The sequence below is a fragment of the Stegodyphus dumicola genome, chromosome 5 (genome assembly GCF_044657685.1).
Source record: "Stegodyphus dumicola isolate Sdum_Otavi_A_Nest chromosome 5, ASM4465768v1".
NCBI classification, from domain to species: Eukaryota; Metazoa; Arthropoda; class Arachnida; order Araneae; family Eresidae; genus Stegodyphus; species Stegodyphus dumicola.
Genome location: NC_140772.1, coordinates 18,934,152 through 18,949,634, shown reverse-complemented (window position 1 = coordinate 18,949,634; position 15,483 = coordinate 18,934,152). Strand labels below are relative to the sequence as shown.

Below are 15,483 nucleotides of genomic sequence, written 5' to 3'. Positions count from 1 at the left end.
AAAGAGGGGGCAATCCGGCCAGGACATTGAGTGCATTCGTTGGAGATGTTCTAAAAGCTTTAGTAATGTTGAGCAGAAACGGCCTTTGTATACTCTGTAGATATTTTATTTTGCGTCCTTGCATCGGAGAGGCCCATATTGCAGCTCCATATGTTACTATTTTCTCAGTGACTGCCATATACAGGGTCTTGAGTAAATGGGGGTTAAGTCCCCATCTGTAACCATTCATCAACTTGAGCTTGATGGCAATCTGTGCTGTTCGTTTCCTAAGCTCCAGCACGTGAGGGATCCAATTTAGTTTATCATCAAAAGTTATGCCCAGGTACTTTAGTTCTCGCTTAATGCGGAGTCTTTGGCCGTTGAGCGTTATTCTTGGTTGGCGTGCGAGTGTGCCCCCTTTTTTAGGAATCAGCAGTATTTGAGATTTTGTTTCAGCTATTTGGAGTTTTATTGCTGTGCATCGCTCCTGGAAGAGGTTGCAGGATTCCTGGGAATTTGCTTGCAGCTGTTCCCTGGTGTTTCCTTTCACAATTAGAGCTGTATCGTCCGCGTATGCAATTATTTTTGTGTGTTCCGGCCACGGCTGTGTGAGTATGATGTTGTACGTTACGTTCCATAGAAACGGCCCTGCGCAGGAACCTTGCGGACATCCTTGGGTTTGGTCTTGCTGGATGACACCGCTGTTATGCGGTAGAATCAATTTTCGCTCTGAAAGGTAACTCTCCAGGGTGTGGTAAATATTCCGTGGACATTTTGCCTCTCTCAGGGCATGTTGTATGGCCGGCCACCACAGAGTGTCAAAGGCACTCTTTAGATCTAATGATATGAATGCTGTGTGGTGGCCGGTAAATTTGTTCTCTAAAATGCTCTCCTTGACTTCCATGAGTGCGTGGATTGTTGATCTTCCTGCTCTAAATCCGTATTGGTTTCCACTTAAGTATTTGGTAGTATGCAGGTGGTGTCGCAGTCTGTTCATGAGTAACTTTTCAAATGTCTTACCAAGCGCTGATAGTAGGCATATTGGACGATAGGAGTCCGCTCTTTTTGGGTCTTTATTCTTTTTGAGGAAAAGAATAACTTGACCAATTTTGAAGCACCTCGCGACAAGGCAATAATACATAAAAAATATCTGTATTAAAAATTAGGAAGTAAATCTTAAACGCTTATTTCCTCGAAAAAATTCCAGAAAGGATTAAGCATGATTTAAATAATAAATGAAGACGTTATCTTTGTTGTTGCAAAGCTAAGGTTCTCTAGATTGGCAACAAATCCGCTACTCAGCTGTTTCAAATGTAAATAAGAGCAATGGTCGCCATCAAATTAGGCTTAGCGACACTTAAACAATTTTAAAATATTGCATTCAGATTTACCAAAGGCATAAAACCCTTAACCGGAAGATAAAAACAACATAATTCAATCATTTTTAAAGCAAAAAATGTATAATTTACAAACATATAAGAGTAAAGAAACTGAGATCACTGAGCCGGGTAACAGAGTGGATATATTTATAAATATATTTATATACGTTTGGCGAGACCGATTGAAACCAAAATACGAGTTGCACATCTACATGTTATAGTAGTCTTATATACAAAATTTTAACGTTCTGAGGCTGCTTGTTTTTGAGTTATGCGAAATACGTACGTACGCACGTACGTACATACGTTCGTACAAACGTCACGAAAAATTCTTTTCAGAATTCATTTTAAAGCTGTTTTTTAGTTTTTTTTTTTTTTTTTTTGAGGAAAAGAGTCTTTTATTCTGTCCTTACGTACAGATATCACGCAAAAACATCGTTAAATTGCATTCGAAAGCGGTCAAAGTGAATATTTTCGTTGAAATATGTTGCCTGAAGCTTTTCGCGATTACAATACTTCCTTTTTACTTCGTACAAGGAAGTAAAAATAGGTAGTTCTGAAAGACAAATTACAGCTTAAAGTAAATTAGAGTACATGAAAACAATCAACTGATAACTAAAATTGCTATAAACTTTAGCCCAATTTTTTTTCTATTAATTAAGTTCGCTAAAAGAGCGAGAGCAGGTATTGAGGGTCTTAGTGTTCTTACAATTTAATACTCCACGTTGAATGATGAAGGAAGTAAAATAAAAGATGAAAACGAAGAGTAGTCATTCTTAGAAAAATTGCTTAGTTAGGAGATATTAAAAGTTTTCTAAAAACACGGATTTTTAATTTAAAAGGGTCTAAAAACTCTTTACGAAATCGATTTTTTAATACTAAATATTTTACTTCCGATTATTCTGTGAATTTTACATAACTCACCTAAAATATTTCTTAGAGTTTTGAAGATATAATTAAAAATATAAACCTCTCAGACGGCATAATTCCTTACGATTAAATCTCTAGTACATAAGCAAACACTTACCATCATAAACACTTAACAAACATAAACAAACATTTTAAAGACGCTTTGAAAGTCCCATTTGTGCTTAAAAGATTTCATCTGTTTGTATGTATACACTGTGTTTCCATTCCTTCATTTAATATATGAAGTAAAGCTTAATTTACAAGATAAATGCCAAACAATACGAATTACTATCACAAAATTATGATGTTAATGACATTTATGACGAGAAAATCTTCTAAAGTCTTTGGTGGTTTCTTCATGCTTAACACAGTTCAGAATTTAAACTTTTTTCGTGATGTCGTGAAATTTTATCATAGCATCATTGTATCAATCAAATAATTTTAAATACAATTATGGTAGTTTATTGATATTTTATATTTCTACAAGGTAGGTATGCATCCAAACTGTAACTCAAAATTAAAAGTTGTATAGTCAAAAATGTAAAACACGAAAATTCTTATATTTTTAGTTTTTTATAATCTCAAAACTTCTTCCGCTAAAAGAAAAAAGTAAACATTTTGAGAGAAGCAAGCAAGTGCGCTCAGAGTCTTGCAAGCTCCTGCAAGTGCGCTCAGAGTCAAGTAGAGCTTAACAGGACAAGAAAGAAATTTGATGATTTAACATTAATAATGCGATGATATTATTTATAACATTTATAAATATTTAAAGAAAGTTCATTACAACTAGATATTAAGTTGATAAAGAGAAAAATGTTGGTTTAGCAAGAATTTGAAAAGGTTGCACAAGATCGAAAAAGGTGAAAAATTGATCTTTTGACATATGCAAAGGTTGTATGACCCCTTAAGATCTTACAAAATATAGATATTTATCAAAAACTGAAAATTGAATTTGTTTCCTTCTGGAATAATATTATTATTAAAAATAATTAGCTTATATTAGAACCTCGAATAAGGGGAATCGAAGCTGAACCTCGTTGAATGAAATTAACCGAAACTTTAAATATTTGAAGGCATTAATTTTTACAGTAATGAGATAAAGAATAAATCCATAATTATTCAGAACTCTAATTATTATTAGTTAGAGTCCTAATTACTTTTATGATACTACGTAGTAAATGTAATAAAATCTTTTCTTAGCGAAAGAAGAGAAAACGTTTTTTTAAACAGCTACAAAAAAAATTAGAATGTACACTGTAAACAACTATTCAGATTTAAATGAATCGCCGTTTTCTTTATGATAGTGCAATTTTCGCTTTATCTTTTTTGAATAAACAGAAAGCTAGTCTTCCAAAATTTCATGAATATGATGAATACATAAATGTGACCAAACTGCAGCGGCTTGAATATTTTATTCGCCGGTCTTGATGGTTTTTGCTGTTCTTACAATTTTAAACATTCTTCCATTCAACCATCATATCAGAAAAGCGCCCAAAAATGTAAAATCTGTTTGCGTACTGATAAGAACAGAAAATACGTAAAAGCTAATTTAGCAGATTCGTGGTATAATAAGTTATTTTCAACTACAACTTGGTGACATTGACTGGAGTGGATAAATCGAAAACCCCAAAATTTCACGAATCCCAAATGCTTTCGCGCAGTGCGATTTCCAGCACAGTATGCACGGTGTTTCAGTAGATGATTACAGACTTTCAGGAGAGACAAAATACATCTACAAAGTTCAAAGACCATTAAGTGTAATGTCATGGAAAATCATACAGTAATGCATGGTCGGAAATGCTTTCCTGGCACGGTAGTAACAATGCAAAACACAAGAAAGTGTTGTGTAGCTAAAATTTTGAATATTTACAAATTAAAATTTTGATTTTTATGATTCTCTTAATAAAATTTTGGATATTTACAAATTAAAATTTTGATTTTTATGATTCTCTTAATAAAATTTTGGATATTTACAAATTAAAATTTTGATTTTTATGATTCACTTAATTATATTAAATTTGCTAAAAATCAAAATTTTAATTTGTAAATATTCAAAATTTTAGCTACACAACAAAAAGAAGAACACAAACAGGTGAGAAAACATGTTTATTATGCTTCATGCAGTAGAAATCAAGAAATAAAATAAGCGATAATAACGAGTGAACCGACACAAAATCCCATTTCGAGACTAATAACCCTTTTTAGGTTAATAACGTGTTAGCTAAACTAAACATTACAAAGTCTCAGATATCTTTTGAGACGCTGTTATGAAAGATCACAATCTCTATTTTGCTACACAGTTGCATCAAAACTCAGATTTATTTCGGATTTAGACGGTAATGGACACAAGAAGTTAAATTAAAAACTTTGCAGCCTACTTCTTTTACAGTATATTAGAAACCTATTTTATTTATGCCATTTGCTTTATAAAATGATAATCGTTGCAAAATGTTATTAAACAGTCGTAAAATATTTTTTAAATCATTATCATTACGAGAGTAAAATGCTGATGTGTACACCACGACTTCCTTGTACGCAATATTAAATTATACGCATTTTTTACTGCACTTAATTGAAACTTATTTCCTCGAATTTCATTAATTTCTCATTCAATTAATTCAGTTCTCATTTCGCGGCAAGACCAAAATACATAAAAAACTCAAAATATTTTCATTAAAAATTGAAATATATAGAAAAACATAAAACACCAAATACAGTTAAAACAATTAAAACAAATTTACAATTAAAAGCACAGTTTCTATGCAAAAACAAGCAATTTGGCCAGCGGGCAAGAAGGCAGATTTTTCGGTGTACAATACTACATGTTTCCTTTTGGTCTCACTCGGCAAAGAGACACTGAAGGCGCAGAAAGAATTAATTCAGTGTTGTGCAGAGTTTCAAATATAAACAAAACCCGCACTTAAACAACTTTTAAATTGTTGATAATTCTACAAATATTGCATGCAGATTAACTAAAGACATAAAAACTTTAACCGGATTGTAGAGCCATTAAGCTAATTGGAAGCAGAAAAGATGAAAAACATGTAACCGCCTTCGCCGGGAATCGAACCATGGACCTCTGGAATACCGGCCCAGCGTGCTACCGTTACACCACGAAGGCACGGTAGGGAAGTGGAAGAAATACCTTATATACTGCCCTTTTTAAAAGGCGACTAGGGTTTTAGGGGACCTAGTCGCCAAATCCTGGGTGCGGAGAATCATCATCCACATCCCTTTTAGTTCGGGCGCCACTTGTAGAGTCATTTAGTTAATTGGAAGCAGAAAAGATGAAAATATGCAACCACCTTCGCCGGGAATCGAACCACGGACCTCTGGAATACCGACCCAGCGTTTTACCGTTACACCACGAAGGCACGCTAGGGAAGTGGGAGAAATACCTTATAGGATGATAAGAAAAACATAATTCAATTTTTAAAGCAAAAATTTGACAATTTACCAACATATAAGAATAAAAAAACTGAGCTTGCTGAGCCAAGTAACAGAGTGGTTATATATATATATAAGGTAAAAAAGAAAATTCTTCATGCTATTGCTTTAAAGCAAATGTGATACTGTGGTTCCCGTGAATAATTTTTAACACTAAGTTAAAATAAATTGCAATTAAAAGTTAAAATACAAGATAAATGAAATTATAACAAGAAAACTAACAAATAAAAAATGAATGTAAAACTCAGATCAAATTTAAATGTAAAAAATGTTGATTAAAGTTTAAACAATCCTAAAACATTTAAACATAAACACAAAAGTTATTTAATACGCAAGCAAAAATACAAAGAAGCAGTAAATGGTAAATTAGCCTAATTCGAAATTCATTACGGACTCTTCAGGGGAAATGCACAATAATTTTCGAATCCAGCTAATTCCATATCGCATTTCGTCAAAACAGAAGAACTGAAACTGAACACGAAATAACTTTTGACAATTAAACTTGCAAAATAATCTATTAAAACTATAATAAGTCTCAATTCCTCTGTTTCATTTCCCGACTCGTCCGTTGGTTAAAAGTAAATGAGAAACACATTAATGGTGTAAGAAAAAAACTATACAGACTAGCCTGGTTAGGCAAATGTACAGAACAAAATAAATAGCGAATTGCTATTAGACAAAAATACATGATTTTTAGGGAGGACCTACTAGCTTAAAGAGTTAAAACTTAATAAAAGAAGGAACGGCCGATTGCAACCAAAAAGTGACCAACTACATGCTATAGTACTCCTATATACTAAATTTCAACCTTCTGAGGCTACTTGTTTTTCAATTAATCGTCATACATACGTACGTACGTACAGACGCCACGAAAAAATATCTCTTCTAAATCCATTTTAAATCAGATTTATAATTCGTTTTGGGAAAAAGAGTCCTTTAGTTTATCCTTACGTACAAATGTCACTCAAAAACACGGTTAATTGCATTCTATAGCGGTAAATATGGATATTTTCGTTGAAATACGGTACTTGGTATTTTTCGTGATTACCATACTTCCTTTACTTCGTACAAGGAACTAACGGTAAAACATATTTTAGCCTGATTAGCAACACCGCTTGTTATTAATGGACTTCATTTTAACCAAAACAATGATAAAACAGAGTAAATAATATACCATGATAAAATAAAGTAACAATAATAATAGAATCCACCTTTTAAAACCGAAATCTATACGCCTTTATCAAAATATTACAAGATAAATACAATCATGTCCATAAATTAAGGATACTGAAAGTCAGGCAAAGGAAGAGTTAGAAGCAAAACAAACTTGACTTATTTGTAATGCTTATTTATTAAACAAAAGGTAAAGAGAGAAAAAAAAAAAAAGATGCTATATGTTTGATATTATTAAAAAAATTAGCGATTTTTTCTCCCTGGAGAAAATTACAAAAAAATCTATTTACGTAAAACCAATATTACATGGTTGGTATGATTGTTAATACATTGTATGTCTCCCAGACGATACAAAAGAGTCCGTACAACGCCTAGGCATGCTGAGTATCAAATTATCGATCTGATCTTGGGGGATATTACACCACTCAAAAAGCAATGCTTTCCGAAGTTCCGGTAGACATGTAGGAGGAGGTTGACGGGCTGCAACTCGTCGGCCAAGCATGTCCCAAACGTGCTCTACTGGATTCAAGTCCGGTGAGAATGCTGGCCAGTCCATACGGGTGATAGCCTCCGATTGAAGGCAACTTATGATGTTTGCACGGTGAGGACGGGCGTTGTCATCCATAAACACAAATTGTGCGCCATGTTTCAGAATGACGTCCCAGTAGATTTGGCTTGTCATGGTTCCAATTTCAACATGCAGGTCAGTTCTGGAACCCAGAATAATTCCACCCCAAACGAGCACTCCTGCACCACCGTAACTGTGTCGTGTGATGTTTTCTTGGTGGTAACGGGTACCTGGAGCTCTCTATATGAAAATCCGGCGAGAATCAGACTGCAAGCTAAAATTGGACTCGTCGGAAAACATCACACAAGGCCACTGTTGCGGTGTCCACAATGCATGCTCTCTACTCCAGGCTAACCGCAGGCGACAGTGAGTTGCAGTAAGTGGAACGCATCTGACAGGCCTACGAGCATATAGACCAATCTGCCCTAAGCGTCTGTACACGGTCTGCCTTGAAATTGTCGTACCAATGGTTGAAGAGAGCTGATGAGACAGGTCTGAGGCTGTGCTCCGCCTGTTTCTTTTGGCAGTAACTGCCAAACACCGGTCCTCATTTGGCGTTGTAACTCTGGGGCGACCTGTGCTGTAACGTCTACTCACATTACCATCATCTTGGAATCGTTGCCAAAGCCTGGAGATGACACTCTGGGCAATTCCAAGTTCGTCTGATACTTCCAGTTGGGTACGCCCACATTCCAGACGGCCGGTAATTCTACCACGTAAAAAATCATCCAAATGCGTCGTTTGTGTCATAACTATTCGGTTATTACACTGAAATGCTTATAAAGCACCAGCGAACAATTTTACTTCTTTGCCTGTATTCCTTATATATCACTCTCGTCATTGTGACGTACCATCGGTGTCATCTGTTTACTTCCTTAAATTTGCATATGATTCTTGAAGATGTGCGTAGTGATTTTACAGGTGATATATTTATTTTAGAGTTCGATTTCTGCGTGACTCCGAATTATCCTTAATTTATGGACATGAGTGTAATAAGATGGAAATTTATATTTCTGAATAAGTTTTGTTGTATTAACAAATTTTAACTTTTATATGACAAATGATGGCTAATTTTCATTTATCTATGTTATTCTACGGTCTTGCTGTAATTTATCTGGCGACCCACTGCTTCAAAAACTTAATTTAATTTTAAAAAGTCACCAGATATTATTTTCCACACATGTTTAAACATAAAATTATACTCCTTATTTTATATTTCATGTAATATAAGGTCAAAACCACTATTTTAATTTAAAAAAAAGAATTTAAATGCATATTTATTTCCTGGCCTTTGAATGCTTAGTTATTCAACTCTTTGCCAACATTATTCTCATACCTTTCCATGCACGTTTTCTGAAAATGATTCCAGTTACTCAAGATATACGGGAAAAATATCTTTATCTATTCATTCCGAACTTTCGCGTAACATCAACTCTGTTTTAATTACATTTGCTTTGCGTATCCAGCCTGAGTTTCAGAAATAGCTAAAAATGGAGTCGTTTTAATATCAGAAGACTGAGATGAAGCTTAAAGAAGCATTGGCTTTTTGATATGAGGGTTGTGAGTTCTTAAGAAATTATATTTATTGTGAGGAAACCGATGCAATCAAAACGTTCAATGGTGTCTCTCTAAACTTTACATCTCACAGCAGTTTGATTCTTCGCAACGTGCCATATATCGGAAGCATCCGTACAATGACTGGAATCGTTACGTTCTAGAATAATGATACTTCAGAAAATTAAAAATTTCACAGTAAATATTTTCCATCATAATTCATTTTATTTGCTTTTTAATGTGATATCGACCGGTCGTTTAATATTATACAAATAATTTCATGCCTGGCGGTTTGCTCAACATTGCTGATATTGAAAAGCTTCAAATAACTTAGCTTTTTGAAGGTCTTTAGAAAAATATTCTAGGAGGTATAGAATAATATTCAAAGACTTTCAAGGACTGTAGTACTTTGAGGGGAATATCAAACCATAAATGGAAGATTAAAAACATAACAGCATTTCGGTTAGGGTATTTCTGTTTCAAGAAGGAATCGTTGATAGGACGTTATGAGAAGGTGTGTTTGAATTTCTGCTTGGTTTAGGTTTATGTGTTTACCACAAAACCTCGAAGGCTGTCTGCCAAAGGGGAGGGATGCCTTCGCGGATAACCTTTGTAGAAACATTAGGATATTTTTTGGGGAAGCCAGCGAGATGAAAAATAAATTAGCAACCGCCTACACCGGGAATCAAACCACGGACCTCTGGAATACCGGCCCAGCGTGCAGAACCACTACACCACGAAGGACTCTAGGAAAGTGGGAGAAACACCTTATATACTCCCCTTTTTAAAGGGCGACTAGGGTTTTAGGGGACCTAGTCGCCAAATCCTGGGTGTGGAGAATCATCATTCACAACCCTTTTAGTTCGGGCGCCACTGTAGAGATATTAGGATTTTTTTTGGAAGCAGGGAAGAAGAAAAATTAGCAACCGCCTTCGCCGGGAATCGAACCATGGACCTCTAGAATACCGGCCCAGCGTGCAGAACCACTACACCACGAAAGACGCTAGGAAAGTGGGACAAACACCTTATACCTTTCTAAGGGAAAACGGCTCGTATACACGCTACGTATGGGGAAAACCACGAATACGCCCATGCAGCCGGGATTCGTTGCTCGACCGAGCTACCAAGGTTCAGCGACTTTACCGCTCGCCGGCTAGTGTGTCGGGTGTGAGTTTCGAATGCGGGAATTTTGGTTTGTTGGTTTGTTATTTACAGAAAAACGAGAAAAAATTATCTGCTAAACCACAGGAATGAGCTATGGGAAGACATTCAAAGACAAATCGGCTTATAATTTCATTATATTTCAGAAAATTTTGTTGTAAGTAGCTGTGCAGTTGCGGGATTAGGACCGGGACGAATACCGATGTCCTAGGGTTTTTCAATATTCGGTTATTTTTTACTTATATCTTAATCGTCCGCGGTCGACATCTTGACTTAAAGGTTGTCCTGGTTGAACTTTAACTATACTCTTGTTAAATAATTTTATTTAATACAAAAATGCACTGAAAATGTAATACTACCCTATACCACTTTCCTATGCATCGCAATTACACGTAAATCGATGACTTTCTAATCGAAAAGAACATTTTCATTGCCTTTCTGCTCTACTTAGAATATTTAAATTTCTTTATCCCGTCTTTTGATTCACAAACAGTGAGAGGGGGGAGGAACAAACAAATCGCGGTCGACAAAAATGGAATTCAGGGTTGTCCACCCGCCGAAGAAACAACTTTCGCCCACTCGTACAACTACGCGGGAACAGGCCGTCTATTGACTGCCTCGACTGCGCATGTGCAGTGGATGCTGGTCGCTCTCACTCGTCCCGAGTGAAGCTCGAGATGAACATACCTCCATCGCACGCTCTACAAACAAAGGCGGAAAGTTTCGCAAACTTTTACGCAGTCGTGGAGCGCTGTGATTAGAAATGGATCTTGATCGGATAAATATATATAATCCGTGAATGTGATTATCCGAGGAATGTATTTTGTTCTTCCGAGAGGGATTTAAATTTTGTGTTTGCTTTCCATGTGATTATGTCAAAGGTAGGATGATATTTGATTATGCTCTCTATTATTTGTAGCTAGAAAATGGCGAGATAAAAGAGTCTTTCTGTCAGATAAAACTATTAAATTACAATAAGAAATCATGTATGAAACCATTTTGGATTGCCATATTTATGTCGTTAATATATCGCTTTATAGCAGACAAGATATGTTAGCAATGAATGAATTCCAGAAGTTGAAAGTAACAAAAAGTATCAAATGTAAATGTAACAAAAAAAGGTAATAATAAAGGTAATCATATAAAAATACAGAAGCAGTAAAATAATAGTATTAATTATAAGTATTTTTGTGCCATAAAACTCTTTAAATATGTTCCTTAAAACACTGAAATTTAACTCTGGCAGCTATGTTCTCGACATGATATAGAGTCTTCTTGTTCTTTTCTGGATCATCTAGTGGTATACCCTATTGAATATACTACGTAGAGAATTCTCGTTATGTCTTGAAAGAACAGATGTTGCAGACGAAGGTTTAAATAACATTTATATTTGAACTAAACTTAACAAAACGCCCTCTGCATGATGCTCACAATTTACCATCACTTGTGGCTCAAACAGAAAAATGAAAACGTAAAATAACAATAAAGTAAATGGGTTACACGACTATGAATTCCAGAAGTTGAAAGTAACAAAAAGTATCAAATGTAAATGTAATAAAAAAGGTAATAAGAAACGTAATGCAATGCAAATATCATATAAAAATACAGCAGCAGTAAAGTAATAGCATTAATTATAAGTATTTTTGTGTCATAAAACTCTTTAAATATGTTTCTTAAAACACTGAAATTTAACTCTGGCAGCTATGTTCTTGACATGATATGGAGTCTTCTCGTTCTTTTCTAGATCATCTAGTGGTATACTACCGAAAATACTACGTAGAGAATTCTCGCTATGTCTTGGGAGAACAGATGTTGCAGAAGAAGGTTTAAATAACCTTTTTATTTGAACCAATACGATGATATTAATACGATCTAAAGAGAGAGGCTAAGAACCAATTATTCATGTACAAAGCTACTTCAAACACGCGACATCAATTCGGAATTAACTCTACTCCTACTACTGTTCAAACCGCTGCTTATATACTGATTCCGAACACACTTAGATTTGCGTACTATGTCATTGAAATTTACATTCTGGCAGGAAACTGACATCAGAAGTTTCACAAACTAAAAACAGTAAGTAAAATAAAATCTTTACAATCTTTACAAAAGTAAAATAAAATCTTTACAATGAAAACCTAAATCCTATATCTCTGAAATCATTGTATCGGAAAAAAATCAATTAAATATCTCTACATATAATAAAAGAAAGAGTCTGTCTGTGTGTGCGCGTGTCTTTCGTTCGCGCTGCGCGTACGCTAATAGACCCACAGCTACGAAATTTGGTACATAGGTGCGTATAGACAGTGCACCTCGAAGCGAGTTTTTCGAAATTCGAACTCGAACTTTTTTATTTTTTGTTTTGTGACGAAATCGCGTCATTTTGAGACATAATGGGCTATAGGAAAGGGAGATTTTACTCTACGCACTCCAGTTTTACATTGTCATGAAACGTAGGCACTTAGCTATTTTAAGAACTTAAAATAAATTCCGTGTTTCAATAAATCGATTAAATACGAATTTATTTAACAAAGGGAGTTTAACACCTTTTCAACGGGATTTTTCTTAAAAAGTTTATTTTTAAAAATGTAAAAATTATTTTTCTTTGATTTTTGGACACGTTAAGCTTTCATTCTTGAGACTGCTTTTACAAAAAAGAATTTTGGAAAAATGATAATATTTTGTATTTTAAAAACTTTTTTTAAATGAAGCTTCCGAGTACACTTCTCACATCTCACATCCTTAAAAATGTGATTTTGGCAACAATTTTCCTGTCTTATTGTTGTTGATAGATCTTTGATGAAATCGCATCTTTTGAATAGTTTCATTCTTTTAGAAATATGGGTCTGGCAACAATTTTTCATCGTATTTCTTATGTCACCGTTTTTAAGAGATTGGCATATTTCATTGTCGTTTATATATATATATATATATATATAATATATTTTTATTGATTTTTTTTTTTTGGATAAAGTTATTCTGCAGAGTAAAATTCTGCGCGGAATTTTATGTTTTTTGAGTTGCTTTCATGTTATTTGTTTGCTTATTTCACTGTTTGTAAGAGACTGAAAAGTTTTACATGATTTGTTTTCTTCAACGGAAAGTTGGTTAATTTTTTTATTAGGATAATTAATATTTGTATTAAGGAATATAGCTTATTTCATTGTAACTTTTTTCTCTTGAAAATATAAGATAAAATATCATTAATTATACTTTGCTTTTCAGAATTTTTTGTTTTTGTATTCTTTTATGGTATTTATTGCTCATTTGACTGTTTTTAAGATATTGAAAAGTTTTGAGTGATTTTTTTTTAGGAAACAAAGTTCTTAACCTCCTTTATACCATTTCAGTTCTTAAGATTTTGCAAAGAAAAGTTTGTTAACTTATTTATTAGGATAATTAATATTTGCATTTAGGGATGTTGCTTATATAATTGTAATTTTGTTTATGAAGTTGTTCTGCAGAGTAAAATTCTACGCAGTTTTTAAATTTAACGTTTGGTGTTCCCTTCAGCCATTTTTCCGGTACATTTAAAAGCCAGACGAAGGCTGGCAGCGAAGCTGATAGTACTAAATATATTTAAAAATATCCTAAAATTGAAATTTAATGAACAGTATAAATCAGATACGATGTTACGACTTTTGTTTAATAACTCGTTTACGTGTCTTTCACAGAAAATGAGTCCCTTCTATGGTAAGGAGTAAAAGGTCGTAAATATATAAAGATGTTTCATTTATATGTAGAGAAATCGTAAATGAATTAATCGTAAGAGAAATCGTTACTTTAAAATAATTTTCGGAATTGAACTTACTAACTATGGATTCGCTCTATTAAAATAATTCTACTAAAATTAATCTTAGTAGATAATATTTCTTTAGTAAATAAATTATATATATATATATATATCTAATAAATTATATATATGTATATATAATCTATTTGCTTCAATATATATATATATATATGTAAGATCATAGTGAAATTAAGAAGCAAATAGATATATATATATAAGTTATTATATATATATATATATATATATAATTTATTTACTAAAGAAATATTGAGTATATTATCTCCTAAGATTAATTTTAGTAGAATTATCTTAATAGAGCGAATCCATAGTTAGTAAGTTATGTATGTAAGATTACATACATAACTTACTAGTAAGTTATGTATGTAAGATAAGTATGTGTATATATATGTAAGATCATAGTGAAATTAAGAAGCAAATAGATGAGTTGTTAAATGCTGAAATAATTAAACCATCTTACAGTCTTTATGCTGCTCCTGTAACTTTAGCTAGTAAGCGTGAAGAACAGGCACGATTAGGGTGCCAAGTGATTAGGGTGCCACATAATGTCAATTGGAAATAAAAATTGAATTAAAATAGCCTCAACTGCCAAGTTTTATTTACGAAGTCAACACATTAGCTTACAACACAATCAGAGTACTTTCTCTTCAATGTAGCATAACTATGCAGCATAAACAGTGCTCTGTCTTTTCCTTGCTTTTACTATGTCATATATATTTATATGGTTTAAAGGGGAATATTCCGATTAAAATTCCTATATTAGAAATTAAAATTGAGAAAGCCAATAAACTTCAGATTGTAAAGAATTTAAATCTGAAGTTAAATTAATAGCAAGAAATTAAATTAATAGCAAGTAATTATCGCTGCTGATCGGAAATTAGTTGACTTTTCAAGGGGAACAAACCAACTCCCGTTCAATGAACAATATTTCAAATTAATTAATATCGCATTTGTTAATATTTCGCATTTATAATTAATTATTTTTCATTGAACGGGAGTTGGTTTGTTCCCCTTGAAAAGTCAACTAATTTCCGATCAATAGCGATAATTACTTTATTAATTTAATTTCTATTACAAAGATTGAAATTTTGTTATTCATGTTTTAAATTCAAGTCTCCGTAAAACATTTTAATAATTTACATACAAGTTACTTTAAAAAACAATTTTCGGAATGTACAATAAAAGCCGACACTTGGAGTGTATAATAAAAGTCAACACTTGGGCTTGAACTTAAGAGGCTAAGAAGTAAACTAAAACTAATATAACCTAAAGAGATATAGCCGAAGCTATCTAGATTCTAACCGAGTTGGCCCCTTAAAGCTAATTGACTGCGAAGCTAGCAAGGGCCTAAGTACGGCCGAGCATAATAATAGCTTACGAGAGATTAGCATAAAAAGATAGAGTACCTGGTAACTCTCTCGCTAAAACCGAAGAATTTAGCGTTTTAAATACCGCTCCTCCTCATTATGCATTCAGACGTGATTCTAAATCTACGTTCTGGCCGG

The 15,483-nt window shown here is 33.5% G+C and overlaps 1 protein-coding gene across 1 annotated transcript in view; it reads left to right on the top strand.

Annotated features, from left to right (window-relative positions):
- The first annotated feature begins 10,818 nt into the window (after positions 1 to 10,818).
- The window catches only part of LOC118195192 (uncharacterized), a 456,481-nt gene continuing 451,816 nt past the window's right edge, over positions 10,819 to 15,483 (top strand). Inside the window, exon 1 of the mRNA XM_085816481.1 lies at positions 10,819 to 11,048. The gene's annotated coding sequence lies outside the window, so the exon portion shown is untranslated. The remainder of the gene's footprint in view (positions 11,049 to 15,483) is intronic.